This window comes from Ciconia boyciana, chromosome 9, assembly GCF_034638445.1.
Source record: "Ciconia boyciana chromosome 9, ASM3463844v1, whole genome shotgun sequence".
Classification (NCBI taxonomy): domain Eukaryota; kingdom Metazoa; phylum Chordata; class Aves; order Ciconiiformes; family Ciconiidae; genus Ciconia; species Ciconia boyciana.
In genome coordinates, this window is record NC_132942.1 from 11391143 (window position 1) to 11406310 (window position 15168).

The following is a 15168-nucleotide window of genomic DNA, read 5'->3' on the forward strand; positions in this document are numbered from 1 at the left end:
CTGGATGGTAGGGGGGGCTGTAGCCCCTCTTTTGGGACTTCTCAGTGCTGTGTTCAGCTCTTAACTCGTTCCCTTCAAGGCTGTGGCTCCCAGCAGCCCTGTTACCCCATGGTGGGTGAGGGGTTTTTTTCAGCCCTGTTAACCCAGAGTCAACCTTATCAGTATTTCTTTAGAAGCAAAAACAAATATACAGGATCAAAAGCACATATTTCTTTCAGCCTAAAAGATCTCACAACCTTTGATACAAGGGAAAAATCTACTGGGGCTGTTTGAGCAGAGAAGGCAACTGACCATAGAGGAATCAAGTACCTCATCTGCACCCCTCCAGTCAGGCAACTAGAAAGCTGGGAACCCTGGTCCCCTCATCTTCCTCAGCCCCTGGACCAACCCTCCTGAGACAGCAGTACAGCCTGGCAGGTATCCCTGGTTGCCATCTGTGGCTGTGTGCTGGCACGAAGCATTGCCCTCAGTAATGTGCTGGAAGCGCGGGGATGCCGTGGCTGAACCTCCCGAGAGGGGATGAAGCGTGGCAGCAAGGGAAAAGAATGCAATGATCAATAAGCACAGGATTTTTAATCTGTTCAATATGTGGCCAGTGTCTGTAGGAAATCTGTTTGCAATCGTTCCTTATTAAAGACAAATGACAAGCTGTTTTCCAGGCACAAACCTCTGCCTTTCTTCTCTAGAATGCCAAGACAATTATTTGTGGCATTGTTATTTTTTTCCCTCACTTTCTTTCCTCTTCTCAAAGGGTTCTCCCACACACGGAAACTCCTCGTTTCCAACGCATTTACAGTGGCAGGAGTTAATAGATAGAGTGTTGCACTATTAAATAACAACAAGCTCAAACGCGGGGAGGAGAGGAGGGCCTCCCCACTGCTCAGTAATGCTTTGATTCAAACCAAAGCAAAAGAAGAAAAGGCAGGGAAATTTACAGTTTCAAAGCAGACCCATCTGTGGTTATCTCGCCCCATTTCCCTGAGTATTATGGCAAAGTGCACTGTGCATTCATAGAGTTTCCCAGGCCCTGCACACGGTGCAAGGTGCTGAGAAGAGAGCTCTAGAAGTGTCATGCTTAGCACCAAAAGATGAGCAAGAAAGAGAGCAAAACAGGCATTCAGAAAATGAAAGGATTGCTCTGAGACTGGCTTTAAATACTTCTGAGAAATAGCAGACTTGCTTGCCCCATTGGCAAGTGCCTAAGTTAGGTCTGTGTCAACAGTCACTGCCCGCTGTGGAGCCCTTGAACGTTCAGATCTGTGAATTCAGCTTCCATTTGCTGCTCCTGGAGGATCCTCAGACTGATTGGGAAATTCCTCCTGTTCACTATTCTCTCTATTCAAGCTCTTTGTAAAAATCTGCAAATCCAGAAAGTTAGATGCCAAAACAGGACCAGATACTCCCTCTCAGTCCCAAAAAGCTATCGCAGGCAGAGGCAGTCATAGCCATCTCCTGCTACATTTTGAAGAAAAGGAGGTTAAGAGATGGGTCTTGTTATGCCAGTGCTAATCAGCTGGCTCTCAGCTGTACCAAGGCTTTAGCATGCTGGCTCAGGAGGTGGAGAGAAGAACCCTCACACCTCTGGTTTTCACATGCTTTCTGCCTCTGCCAGTTTCTACAGCAGCTCTCTCCCTCCTAAGGGTGTTGCTTTTAAAGTCTATGATTCCTGGGAAATGATCTAGAAATCTGCATGAGCCAGGCCACGCCAGCCTCTTGAAAGCTCAGAAGAGATCTGTTATGGCCAGCTCTGGTAGTGTCCTTTTGGGTAGTGACAGTGATGATGGAATTGGTGGAATCTCCCCCCCAAAAAACTGTTGTGGAAGGGTCCATATGGAGATGCCATCCTTTGTGCTTCAGTCTTCTCATTATTTTTTCCATGGAACAGAGTTTTCTAGACCACAGTAAAGGTGTCCTTGGTCCCATACCAGGGAATCGGTTACTGCCAGTTACCGAGAGCTTCATGACAAGGAGCGCAGGACACCAGAGAAGGCGTTAAGAGAATGCCACATAAATGGCATTTCTTGTGGCCCTGCAATAGACTATTCACAACTTTCAAGCAAAGGCCAGATTCTGGTCTTTCCACCTAGGGGGAGAAAAAGATGTCACCAAAGCTCCTGTCACAGGCACTGAAACAGTTAAAAGCAAATTAAAATGCAAATTAAAAGGCAGTTCACGCAGGCAGGGCGTGTAGGGAAGGCAAAGGCACCCTAGCAGCTCAAGAGGTGAGTTCATTCAGTAGTCCCCATCCTTTCAGAAGAAACTAAGCTATGGTATTCACTCATCAGAAAGCGATGCCCTCTGTGCTCGCCAGAGTGGATGTGGCTACCCAGCCACATTGGAGTTCCCACAAAAACATGCGGCCACCCAGGTCTCAGGCTGCAGGGAGTGCCTGGGCCTCTCACTGTTCACACATGGCAACCGTGAGGACAGCTGCGTGAGGTGCGACCAGGTGGATGATTTGCTCTGCATGGTGGCAGAGCTATGGGAGGAGGTAGAAAGGTTAAGGAGCATCAGGGAGGCTGAGAAAGAGATCGACTGGTGGTGCCATGCTCTGCCACCCCCGAGACAGGAACAGGAGCAGCAGCAGCCACCAGTAAGAACCCACGATCGAGGGGATCCTCTGTCCCCCCCACCGGGCTGAAGGCAGCAGCTCAAAGGAAAAGAATGAATGGAGGCAAGTCCATGCTCGTGGCGGCAGGCGAAGGCCCTCCCTGCCCACCTCGCCTTCTCGGGTGCCTCTGTACAACAGGTATGAGGCCCTGGAGGTAGAAGGCCAGTCAATGGAGGATGGGGATGACAGTCCATCTACGCCAGAGGTGTCGCCCAGGTCAGAAAAGCGTACCTCTCATATCAACACCACCTCCACAAGGAAGAGAAGACAGGTTATAGTTGTGGGCGACTCCCTTCTGAGGGGAACCGAGGGTCCGATATGCCGGGCGGACCCTCCTCTTAGGGAAGTCTGCTGCCTCCCTGGGGCCCGGGTGAAGGATATCACCAGGATACTCCCTAGCCTGGTACGGCCCTCAGACTATTACCCCCTACTGCTCTTCCATGTGGGGGGCGATGAAGCTGCAACACGAACTCCTAGGGCAATCAGAAGAGACTTCAGGGCCTTGGGACGGCTAGTAAGGGACTCTGGAGCACAGGTTATTTTTTCCTCTCCCCTTCTAGTTGTGGGCAGTGACACTAGAAGGAACAGAGGCACCCAATCTATTAACTCATGGCTCCGTGGCTGGTGTCATTGCCACAGTTCTGGTTTTTTTGATAATGGGATAGCCTACGCAGCACCAGGTTTGCTGGCATCTGATGGGATTCATCTTTCTCAAAGGGGAACGAGAATCTTTGCTCAGGAACTTGCGGGGCTCATCGACAGAGCTTTAAACTGGACTCGAAGAGGGAGGGGAGTAATATCAGGCTTGCCCGAGAGAAGCTGAGGGACGACGTGCCACAGGAGGTGCCAGCGAGGGCACTCAGCCTGTGTCTCTGAGATGTGCGGCGTACACTGGTGCACAATTGAAGTCGAACAGAGTTGAGCTAGGGGATACTGAGGCAATAGGAGCCAAGAGGGAAACACCAGTGAAACACCTCAAAGCACATAAGGGGTGTTCCTCTATGAAGGAGACATGGACGACAGCCCAGCTGAAGTGCCTCTACACCAATGCACGCAGCATGGGCAACAAGCAGGAGGAGTTGGAAGCCATTGTACATCAGGAAAACTATGATATGGTTGCCATCACGGAAACATGGTGGGATGACTCGCACAACTGGAGTGTGGTGATGGATGGCTATAAAGTCTTCAGGAGGGATAGGCAAGGCAGGAGAGGCGGTGGGGTAGCCCTGTATGTTAGGGACTGTCTGGATAGTTTTGAGCTTAATGATGGTGACGATAGGGTGGAGTGTCTATGGGTAAGAATCAGGGGGAAGGCCAACAAGGCAGATATTGTGGTGGGAGTCTGTTACAGACCACCCAACCAGGATGAGGAGACAGATGAACTATTCTATAAACAGCTCAGAGAAGCCTCACGATCACTAGCCCTTGTTCTTGTGGGGGACTTCAACCTACCGGATGTCTGCTGGAAATACATTACAGCAGAGAGGAAACAGTCTAGGAGGTTCCTGGAGCGTGTGGCAGCTAACTTCCTGACACAGCTGGTGAGGGAGCCAACTAGGGAAGGTGCCCCGCTGGACCTCTTATTCACGAACAGAGAAGGACTTGTGAGCGATGTGATGGTTGGAGGCCGACTTGGGCAGAGTGATCACAAAATGATAGAGTTTTTGATACTTGGAGAAGCGAGGAGGGGATCAGCAAAACTGCCACCTTAGACTTCCGGAGGGCAGACTTTGGCCTGTTTAGAAGACTGGTCAACAGAGTCCCCTGGGAGGCAGCCCTAAAGGGCAAAGGAGTCCAGGAAGGCTGGACATTCTTTAAGGAGGAAGTCCTAAAGGCACAAGAGCGGGCTGTCCCCAGGTGTCAAAAGATGAGCCGGCAGGGAAGAAGACCAGCCTGGCTGAATAGAGAGCTCTGGCTCGAACTCAGGAAAAAGAGGAGAGTCTACAATCTCTGGAAGATGGGGCAGGCAAGTCAAGAGGACTACAAAGGTGTAGCGAGGTTGTGCAGGGAGAAAATTAGAAGGGCCGAAGCTGAGCTAGAGCTCAATCTGGCTACTACTGTAAAAGATAACAAAAAATACTTCTTCAAATACATTAGCAGCAAAAGGAGAGCTAAGGAGAATCTCCAGCCCCTAGTAGATGGGGGAGGGAACACAGTGACCAAGGATGAGGAAAAGGCTGAGGTACTTAATGCCTTCTTTGCCTCAGTCTTTAATAGCAGGGCCAATTGTTCTCTGGGTACCCAGCCCCCTGAGTCAGAAGATAGGGACGGGGACCAGAATGGAGCCCCCATAATCCAGGGGGAAATGGTTAGTGACCTGCTGCACCGCTTAGACACTCTCAAGTCTATGGGGCCTGATGAGATCCACCCGAGAGTACTGAAGGAACTGGCAGATGTGCTCACCAAGCCCTTTTCCATCATTTACCAGCAGTCCTGGCTAACTGGGGAGGTCCCAGTTGACTGGCAATTAGCCAATGTGACACCCATCTACAAGAAGGGCCGGAAGGAGGACCCAGGGAACTATAGGCCTGTCAGCCTGACCTTGGTACTGGGAAAGCTGATGGAGCAGATCATCCTGAGTGCCATCACACAGCATGTAGAGGATAACCATGGGATCAAGCCCAGCCAGCATGGGTTTAGGAAAGGCAGGTCCTGCTTGACCAACCTGATCTCCTTCTACGACAAGGTGACCTGCCTAGTGGATGAGGGAAAGGCTGTGGATGTTGTCTACCTAGACTTCAGTAAGGCCTTTGACACGGTTTCCTACAGCATTCTCCTGGAGAAACTGGCTGCTCATGGCTTGGACGGGTGTACTCTTCTCTGGGTAAAGAACTGGCTGGACGGCCGGGCCCAAAGAGTGGTGGTGAATGGAGTTTACTCCAGTTGGCAGCCGGTCACAAGTGGTGTTCCCCAGGGCTCTGTGTTGGGGCCAGTCCTGTTCAATATCTTTATCAATGATCTGGACAAAGAGATCGAGTGCACCCTCAGTAAGTTTGCAGATGACACCAAGTTGTGCGGGAGTGTTGATCAGTTTGAGGGTAGGAAGGCTCTACAGAGGGATCTGGACAGGCTGGATCGATGGGCTGGGGCCAATTGTATGAGGTTCAACAAGGCTAAGTGCAAGGTCCTGCACTTGGGCCACAACAACCCCATGCAACGCTACAGGCTTGGGGAAGAGTGGCTGGAAAGCTGCCTGGCAGAAAAGGACCTGGGGGTGTTGTTTGACAGCCAGCTGAATATGAGCCAGCAGTGTGCCCAGGTGGCCAAGAAAGCCAATGGCATCCTAGCTTGTATCAAAAATAGTGTGGCCAGCAGGACTAGGGAAGTGATCGTGCCCCTGTACTCAGCACTGGTGAGGCTGCACCTCAAATACTGTGTTCAGTTTTGGGCCCCTCGCTACAAGAGAGACATTGAGGTGCTGGAGCGTGTCCAGAGAAGGGCAACGAAGCTGGTGAAGGGCCTGGAGCACAAGTCTGATGAGGAGCGGCTGAGGGAACTGGGCTTGTTTAGCCTGGAGAAAAGGAGGCTGAGGGGAGACCTTATTGCTCTCTACAACTACTTGAAAGGAGGTTGTAGTGAGGTGGGGGTCAGTCTCTTCTCCCAGGTAACAAGTGATAGGATGAGAGGAAATGGCCTCAAGTTGCACCAGGGGAGGATTAGACTGGATATTAGGAAATTTTACTTCACTGAAAGTGTTGTCAAGCATTGGAACAGGCTGCCCAGGGAAGGGGTTGAGTCGCCATCCCTGGAAGTATTTAAAAGACGTTTGGATGAGGTGCTTAGGGACATGGTTTAGTGGTGGACTTGGCAGTGCTAGGTTGATGGTTGGACTTGATGATCTTAAAGGTCTTTTCCAACCTATACAATTCTGTGATTCTGTGAAATCTCTACCACCCTGTCATAAATTGCAGTGTTGGCACTAACCTGAGCTGCACTGGCCACTATATAATTGCACAGAACAAGAGCTTTGCTCAGGAACAAACACTTGTTTGCTTAATCCAATTCTTCAGCTCCAGGACCTTCCTGGTGGGTGCTTAAGAGGCTATTGTTGGAGCTGAATAGAGCCATCAGGACCTGGCCCTAGAAGAAACAATCTAGGTAATCACACCTGGCTTTGCAGAGTAAATTTGAGACTGAAATGAAGCATGATTGCGTGAGTAATTGAGAAATGGGCAATAGGCTTTTGATAGGAGGTATTATTTTTCTCTTGTTTTAGATGTCGGAAGGACACATCATCTCAATTGGATTACACTTATGTCCTAAGAAGCTTGCATACATAATCACACTACAGCCATGACTAATTTATTCTACCTCCAGATATTTCTTTTTAGTCTTGGGTTTTCTGGTTTTGGTAATTGTTCATTTTGTTTTACTTTACTTGCCACCAAATGGTGCTCTGGAGACTATTTCATAACCACTAGAGATTTCTCAGTGTGTGGAGTGGTGGTGCAGACATACAGAGACACACACAGACACTGTTTGCAGCAACCAGCAAACAGTGATCTTCTGCAAATTAGCGCATAAGGGAAGACCACACAGAGTGTAGCAGTCTCTAAATTAGTCTCTAACAAAAGTGTCCAGGAGAAATGAGTCTTTGGGGGGGAGTACTAGCAACATTAACCTAATTCCATAGAGGGATAACCTCTCTTGGGCATGTCAGTGGTTCTGTTACATTTTTAAGAGCTGAAACCTGCATGTGGACCTCTGAGGGGCAAAAGGCCTGGGGACTGCAAGAGGGGCAGGACTGATGTAAACCCACCTTCCAGATACCTGTCAGTGATATGCATCGGCGAGACTTGGCCAAAAGGGAAAGTGAACACATACCCCAGGGCTTGCTGAAGAATGAATGCTCTTGTAGACATTTCAGACAGGCTGCTGAAAGCAGGCAGCAGCCATTTCTTGCCTGTGCAGTCTCTTTCCTACTTCTGGTACATCCACACCCACCCACGCAGGGCAGAGAATGTAAATCAAAAAACTGAAGTGGTGCAACAGGTCTGTATTGGCAGGGTTAGTGTTTTTTCTTTGAACAGTGCTGTATACTCACTATATATATTCACTTCCTGCCTTCTTTTTACCTCTAGATGTTCATTTAAACATATAGAGAGAGTGTGCACACACAGGAAGACAAAAGCTTTTAACTTTTAATATCCTGATCGTGAGAATTATCAACACTGCTCAGAAAAAATGATACAGAAATGCTACACCTGACAACACGGTCATGAGCTGTGAAAGCAACCCTCAAATAATGGGACATGAATAATCAAGTAAAATAAAGCAGATGGATGGAGGGATAGATGTACAGATAGATAGAGAAACAAGGGTCTGTATCTCCAGATGCAGTTAGGCAATTAACTCTCAGAGAAACCAAAAGGAGTAATTCCAATTAATACCTTGGAGGATCTAAGTTTATATCGATATAAAGAACTATAGTGAGATTTGGCATGAATTCCTCACCTTATTAAAGATAATAGGTCCAGGTCCCTCCCGGAGCCATCGTTTCGTTCATCATTCTGAGATGCGTATCTTGGTACTTGCTGGGCATTATCGGCTTTTCCAAAATTGATTGGCATTGACCATCTGGGCCAGATTTTCAAAGGAATTTTTTCTCCTTTGAGACAGGGAGCAGATTGCATGTCACAGTGCTCCTGGAGGGTATTGAGATGGTTTGAAAATCTGGCCACAAGTGACAGAAAAGAAGCAGCTGGTTGCTGAGCACTCAGAAATGTGATTGTAAGACCTTGTAAAAACCTGGATCAGGCATTTGGGGGTGCATGGAATCAACATCATCTTTTGATTTGGGTTTTTTTGCAAACATAGTTGTCACCACAGAGAAATACCTCCGCTGCATTAAGTTTTTGACATCAATGTATGCATGCCTACCTCTCTGTCTGTCTGTCTAGCCACCAGCCTACTCTCCGATTACAGTGTAAGGGTCTTTTCTTGCAAGATCACCCTCTACTCTCATTTCTCATCTTCATCCCAGTGAAAATAATAGGGCTAGTTGCAAGAAAAGCCTTTGAATTAAGTGATTTCACCCATTTACAATTCAGGGAACCTATGAGTATCTTAGATGAAGGCCTAACCCCAAATAAGTTGGATTGTTTCTTTCCCCAAATTACTGTTTTACAGAGAAGGGGAAAAATTTTCATCCAGAGGGAAAGTAGGAGAAGGTTATTGGGGGTGGGAGGGAGAAAGGAAGGCAAGCTAGGCACAGAATGGGCCAGCTATTTTTCCTCTTTTATTTCAAAAATCCCTGCCAATATGCTAGCTGTGCCATCTGGCATCCGTGATAAATTTGACTATGTGTAATTGCAAGCTGCAGAGAATTTTAGAGAGGCTGGAAATTTCTCTGTCTAGGTTCTTATGTAGCCATTATCACTGTAATCGTTGAATACAGGAAAGCAAAATTTTCTTTTTTCATACTCTCCTGGAATGAAGAGCTCTTCAGTCACTTACTGTCTTTTTCACTTCAGTTTGTTTCAGTTGAACAGCAAAGCAAAGGTGATGTTAGTTCCCTCCCAATCCTCCATGAATATTTCATGTAATTTTAAAACTATAATTTTAGAGAGACAGAGAACATAAAATTAATCTATTTCTAAACAAATTCCCCACCATAGGTTTGTAAATGAGAGAAGAATTTTAAACTTTGAATTTACATTTCAACTTTTCTCCATTTCTTTTGATTCATGTTTTCTTTACACATTTCATTTTGAGCGATGAATCTCCATCAGTTAGTTTCACTCCTATTTCTAACTATTTAAGCTACTGTCTGCTTTTCATGTATTATTTTTACATTTCTGGAGTATGAGACTTTCTTTCGTCAGTCAAGTAAAGCACAAGCAGAGAACCAGTATTCAAAGGAGGCCTTGCCAAATCCTTTTCCATATGTATGGTTGCTGCTATTTTTTCCTTCCTAGAATTTACTTCTACCCAGACAACAGATAAAGACTCTATTAATCACTAGGTCAGGTGAAGGAGGCAGATGGGATACCATTTAGGGATTCCTGTGCCCTAGAGAAGAGCCGGACCCCACAAAGCTCTTGCACGCTTTACAGCTACCTGGGGATGCTCTAATTCGCACCGTTTGGCCATGACCCCTATTGGATCATCCACCAGCTCTGTGCACTTAGAGCACGCTGTGTTCAGGTCATGCCTCTCCCCATCTCTCTGCACTGGAGTTAAGTGGATAGTGGTGAACATATTAGTTCTGCACCACCTGCCAGTCTCTGCCATGCCAGAAAAATTATCACTGAACCGGCTCTGGATGCCTTCCAGGTCTTGTGGGCAAAAGGGCAGGACACCAGGGAGACTATGGCATCCCAGGACACAACACACAGACAAACCAGGGCATGTCGCTTTATGAGCAATGAGAAAGCTTTTGCGCTGTTCCACTGACCCCTTTCCCTTTGCAATTCCCTCCCCAAATTACAGAAGCATGGGGATGTGTGGATGCTTCCGTGTCACGCGGTCCATTTGCTTCTTTCTGTACGTGGAACAAAACTAACTGCAGTCTCAATCCTGCAAGTGCATTTGCTCGTGGACTGACCTCAGCATAGTGTGGTAACACATGCGTGACTCCTGGGCTGGAGCGTGGGCACAAACCAGAGCAGCTGAAACAGGGAAAATTCAGCCTGAACATGCAGAGAGAGACCCGTGAGTGAAATGAAGAGCACGTGGGGCAGAAGCTGTGTGTAGACTGTCTAAAGTAACAATGGAAAAAGAACAACTAAACGTATGTAGTGCAAATAATAAGATATCCAGGGAGGAGGGATGTATTAGCAACAGGTCTATAACCGTCTGGCTGCAACTATGCCAGAAATGCTATCTCACCAGCAGATCACAATCAGCCTCTCACCTCTGCCTGCCAAATGCTCATCTGGTTGCTCTTTAGCTTCTTTCAGGGAAGGGAGCTGAGCTACTTTAAATAGTAGATCACTGCTAGCTTAATTTGTTTTGATTGAAGGTCATTAAGGAGTGACCACACCAGAAGCTCAGCCACAGCCAAAGGACAGTGAGGACCAGGTGGCAGATGGTGAGGGCACTTTCCTTTCCAGCCTTCAGAGTTGGTGCCAGAAGAAGACCGGTGTCCACAGTGTCAGTCCCAATGGCTCAGAGAAGTGGTTCAGATCCAGGGCTGCATTTACTCAAATCCTTCCCTTAATATCTTAATGAATCAACCCTTCTCTGCTTTCTCAGTGTTAATATGCAGAGAAACAAACAGCAAACATCTTGCTATGAAATAATTTGTGTGTCAAAGAGAGAAAAACCTGAGAAGGAGGGAGGATTATATTTTCCAGGGGAAGCAAAGGCTGAGTGGTGAGCCCTGGAGAAGGTGAATGAGCAATGAAGCCAAATCAGGTGTGCCAGGCAGGGTGCCAGCAACCATCAGCCTGGAGGTAATGAAGCAGCAGCTTTGCATGTGCACACACCTCTTTGGACTTTGATCCTGGTGCTGCAACCAACTGTGCACGACAGCACAGCCAGGCAATGCGAAAGCAGCTGCTGCGTTCAGCTGTGAGCACCAGCCTCTTCCAAAGGTCCAAAGAAAAAGATGTGATAATTGTGTGGAGCTAACCACAAACTAACATGTGAGGTCCACAGCTATATCTGGCTACTCGTGCAAAGGCCAGTGGACACGGACAATGCAGGAAGCACCTGGGTCCTTAGCTGCATTTGTGAAGGCATGTGTTTTAAATGCAAGCATAGCCCCTGTTCCTGAACTCTCATAGCAAACCCTTAGCCTTGGGGAACACACTCAGAAATCATCACACACCTCTGTGGGGAAAAAGCCAGTGTCTATTTCAAACAATGTCACTGTCTCCCCGCTGATAAAACAGACACAGAAGTCAGGACTGGTTTAACAACCTCCTTTCTCAGAAGTTTCCAACCATCAAATTTCAAGGGTTGCTCCTTTGATCTCAGAAGCACTAGAAAGATGTTTTTCTCTTTTCTTTCCTTTTCCTTTTTTATTTTAATTTCACTAGCATGCCGTGGCACAATACCTAACCCTGTGTAGCTCAGAAGACTTCTGCTACTCTGGATTGTTTTTGTTTCTAGCTAGTCTCTAATTATTCTAGTCTTGTAGAAGGGGGAAGGGAAAGGGAGGATGGGAACATCGTCAGTTTGAGCATCTTGCTAAGTGAAAATGAGAAAGCTAAGAGGCAAAAAGAAATTGGTACAGTTTGTAATTGTTTTTGTTCTTCAATCAATCAGGAAATAAATTCCTGTAGAAAAAAAATAAAGGGTCTTTGAACATCCAAAGCAGAAGAGAGTCAATAAAGGCACTGCATTTCTTTGAAAAGCAGCCCCTTTTCCTCAGCCCATTTCCACTCCTTCTCATTAGTTCAGATAACTCTCATAACTCTAATTCATTAGGCTCTTCCAGGGTTATTTCCCTTCAAACAGCTGCTGAGAAAATAGAAATAATCTCCTTGTCGCTGATTGAGCCCGTGATTGTGACTGCCAACAATACGTCTCCTGCCGGCGCCGTGGGGAGGTGCCAGGTCTCAGCCCTGGGTGGCTGTTTGATGTTCAGGAGAACAGAGGGAATGAGGGCAGGAAACCTGATTTGGGCTGAGTTTTATGGCTTGCATTTATTTTATATATAATTGGCAGCTGTGATTTAAGGGGGAATCCATCTTTGACTGAAAGCAAAAAACAGTCTCTCCTGACAGTACTGGGAATGGTTTCTTAGGAGGTGAGGTTTAAATGGCTCTTAGACAGTGGGGGTTTTTCCCCTCTTTTTTCCTCTTTCACCAGCATCTCACAGCTGCAGTAACTGTGGGTATCATTTTGCTACCTGGGAGATGGCTATTTCCCAGTGGCTATTTCTCAGTCCCTTGGTGTCCCTCTTACCCTGGGTCCCAGGCTAAGGCAGCTCATCTGCAGTCAGGGTGAGGCTATCTGGTGTTTTGCATCCACCTTCAAACTGAGGACCTCAGTTAATGCAAATACAGAGAAGAGAGAGTATTAAAACCACCACTTTTTAAGCCTTTTTCTTTCTTCTCTTTCCAAAGACCTGAAAGCAGAATGAAAAAGCCTTTCCTGTAACCCAGCATACAGCAGTGAGCATGATCTGAGCTGCAGTGGGTTTCTTACCTCATATGGCTGCAGCACATTTTATGGGAAGAAAAGAGGTAAAGCAACTTCATTTTCTTGCAGTCTATTGCTGGTCTGTACAGAAAGCCCTCAATCCTAGAAGCAACACCGAAGGAATGAGGTGATATATTATATAGGTCTTTTTAATTCAATGGGACATGGACCATGATGTGACTTATGGGGTCCAGCTATGGTTTTCCTCAGCCTCAATGGCCAGCTGTCAGTCAGGTTCTGCAAGCCTCAGTTTCCTCATCTGTGAAAAAAAAAGCAGAGAAGACTACACAATGCTGTGTATTAGCAACAGTATGGCTAAGATCCTTTGAACATGTAAGGTGGTGCATAAGATCCTGCATGCTCACGGATTTCCTATTATATCTGCTGGGTCCTCCACTGCAGACCGTAGCCCCCAGAGACTGCTGCGTGCAGCAGCCCAGGAACCACCCGGCATTGCTCAGGGCTGGGTAACACAGGCGGCTTAGGACAAGGGAGTACGGTCCTTATTCTTGGGGGGATGGGAATCATTTCTCTGCAGCCATTTTTCACTTTTCTGCTCCATCTTCTTCCCTTCTTCATGATGAGATCATCCGAATCCAAGCAACATGTAAGGATCTTGTGGCTGTGTAAATGCCAAGAGCTTTTTATTCCACACTTGCCAGCCCTTCACAGGTTTTCTGGTGCACCAGTGCATTTTGTGAAGCCGTTTCCAGCTCTTTTCTGGCTGTTGCAGAACACAAGACAAATTATCAAGGATTCAAAATAGCACAAAAGGTGTCACTTGATATTCATTACTCAGCCAGATATTTCATTATGATCCCACATATCTTCTACCTATTTAAGGAAGCAGAAACACACACATTCATATTCACAAGCTTTTTCAGACACATACCAAATAATCCAATGACCAGAGGATCCAAGCACTTGAATAAGAATATCTTCCTTCCTTCCGCCCCGCCGTCCATTCATCCCCCATCTCCCCAAAAAGCTAAAAATAACCCAGCATGTGAGCTGCAATTTGATGTGAGGTTTCCAGCAGCTATGGGGATGTGTGGAAGGCAGCTGGGTAGCCTAGCAACAGGGTGCAGCTATTTGAGGCTGGTCCAGACAAAAAGCAGAGGAGGACTGATTTTCCTTGCAGTGGAGGCAGTAGCAGGATGGGGGAGAGTGCTCCCTCCATGCCCAAAAAGCAGGCTGTACCCAGCATTGTGGTTGCATTTATACCTCCATCCTGCTGCCCATTGTTCTATGAGACAGAGGGACTTGCAGCTCATCTGCATGAATGTTGGAGTGCTGATGTACCACTTGCATGAGTGGGGTGAAAAGCAAGACCTGAAAGGTGTTAGGACTGGGGAGGAGAGAGTTACACCTAAAGAAAAATGCCTGTGCTGTCAGAGCATCTTATAATGGGTCCCTATATGCTCTGTGTTACGAGGACGGTTTGTCTCTAATCACATCCCTCATGCACACAGAGCAAAGATTCACATGATGACTAGAGGGAATCTTCTGCGATTTATGGTTTCAGCCTGCATCCTCGCAACCTGTGGGGCTTTTGCTGGAACCTTCAGTGGTGCTTCGTCAAGCCCTTGCATCGCATCCTGACAGGGCTGCCCTTTCAAACTGACTGCGTGGCAACTGCATGGCCCCTTAAATCACACCTGGCCCTTCTTTCAAATGATCGGCTCTTCAAGCCTGCAACAGAGGTAGCATTGCCTACCACCTCAGCCTGGGCAACGGATGAAGGCTGGAGCCTTTCCTCTGATGCTGGCTGGTGGTTGACCTTGAGTCAGCTGTTTGATCTCACCAGGTTTCAGTTTTGCCATTTGTGAAGAAGGAACAATGATATTTACCTCCCTTCATGAGGCATTCTGCGAGCTAGACATGAAAAACACCTATAAAAATGCAAAGCATGACTATGATTTATTTAACAGATTTTCCACCTCAATCCTCAGCCTCTTCATTACCAAGACTGACAACTGTGCTGAATGCAGAAGCAGACAACATGTGGGTTTCCTGAATTGAGCCTGAGCTCCCCCTCGCAGGGAATGCACAGGCTGGCACCGAGGTGGCGGGAAAGGAGGACTTGGCTGGAAAGGAGGTTTGGCACATTAGTAAAGGGATGTCCCGGTTTGAATGAGGCACCTTCATCCCAGGGTATAATTCTGCAAGCAGGAGGGCCGTGGCTGGAATTAACAGGCATGCTGCAACAATTTATCCCTTGCGACTGCAAGGCACAGCCTAGCACAAACCACAGCCCAAATCTGCTGCAGGAGGGAGGGAGGAAGGTGGACAGAGCAGCAGCATGAGAGTGGGACAAACCATGACATGGCACAGGAATTCAAACCAAGGAGGGGGATCCCTTTTCTAGACAGATTGGGCAATTTATCATTTTCGCTGTCAATTAAAATAGCCTGCTGAGGATAAGATTTCACTGTCAGGATCAATAAGAGGCCTTCTTCCCTTTC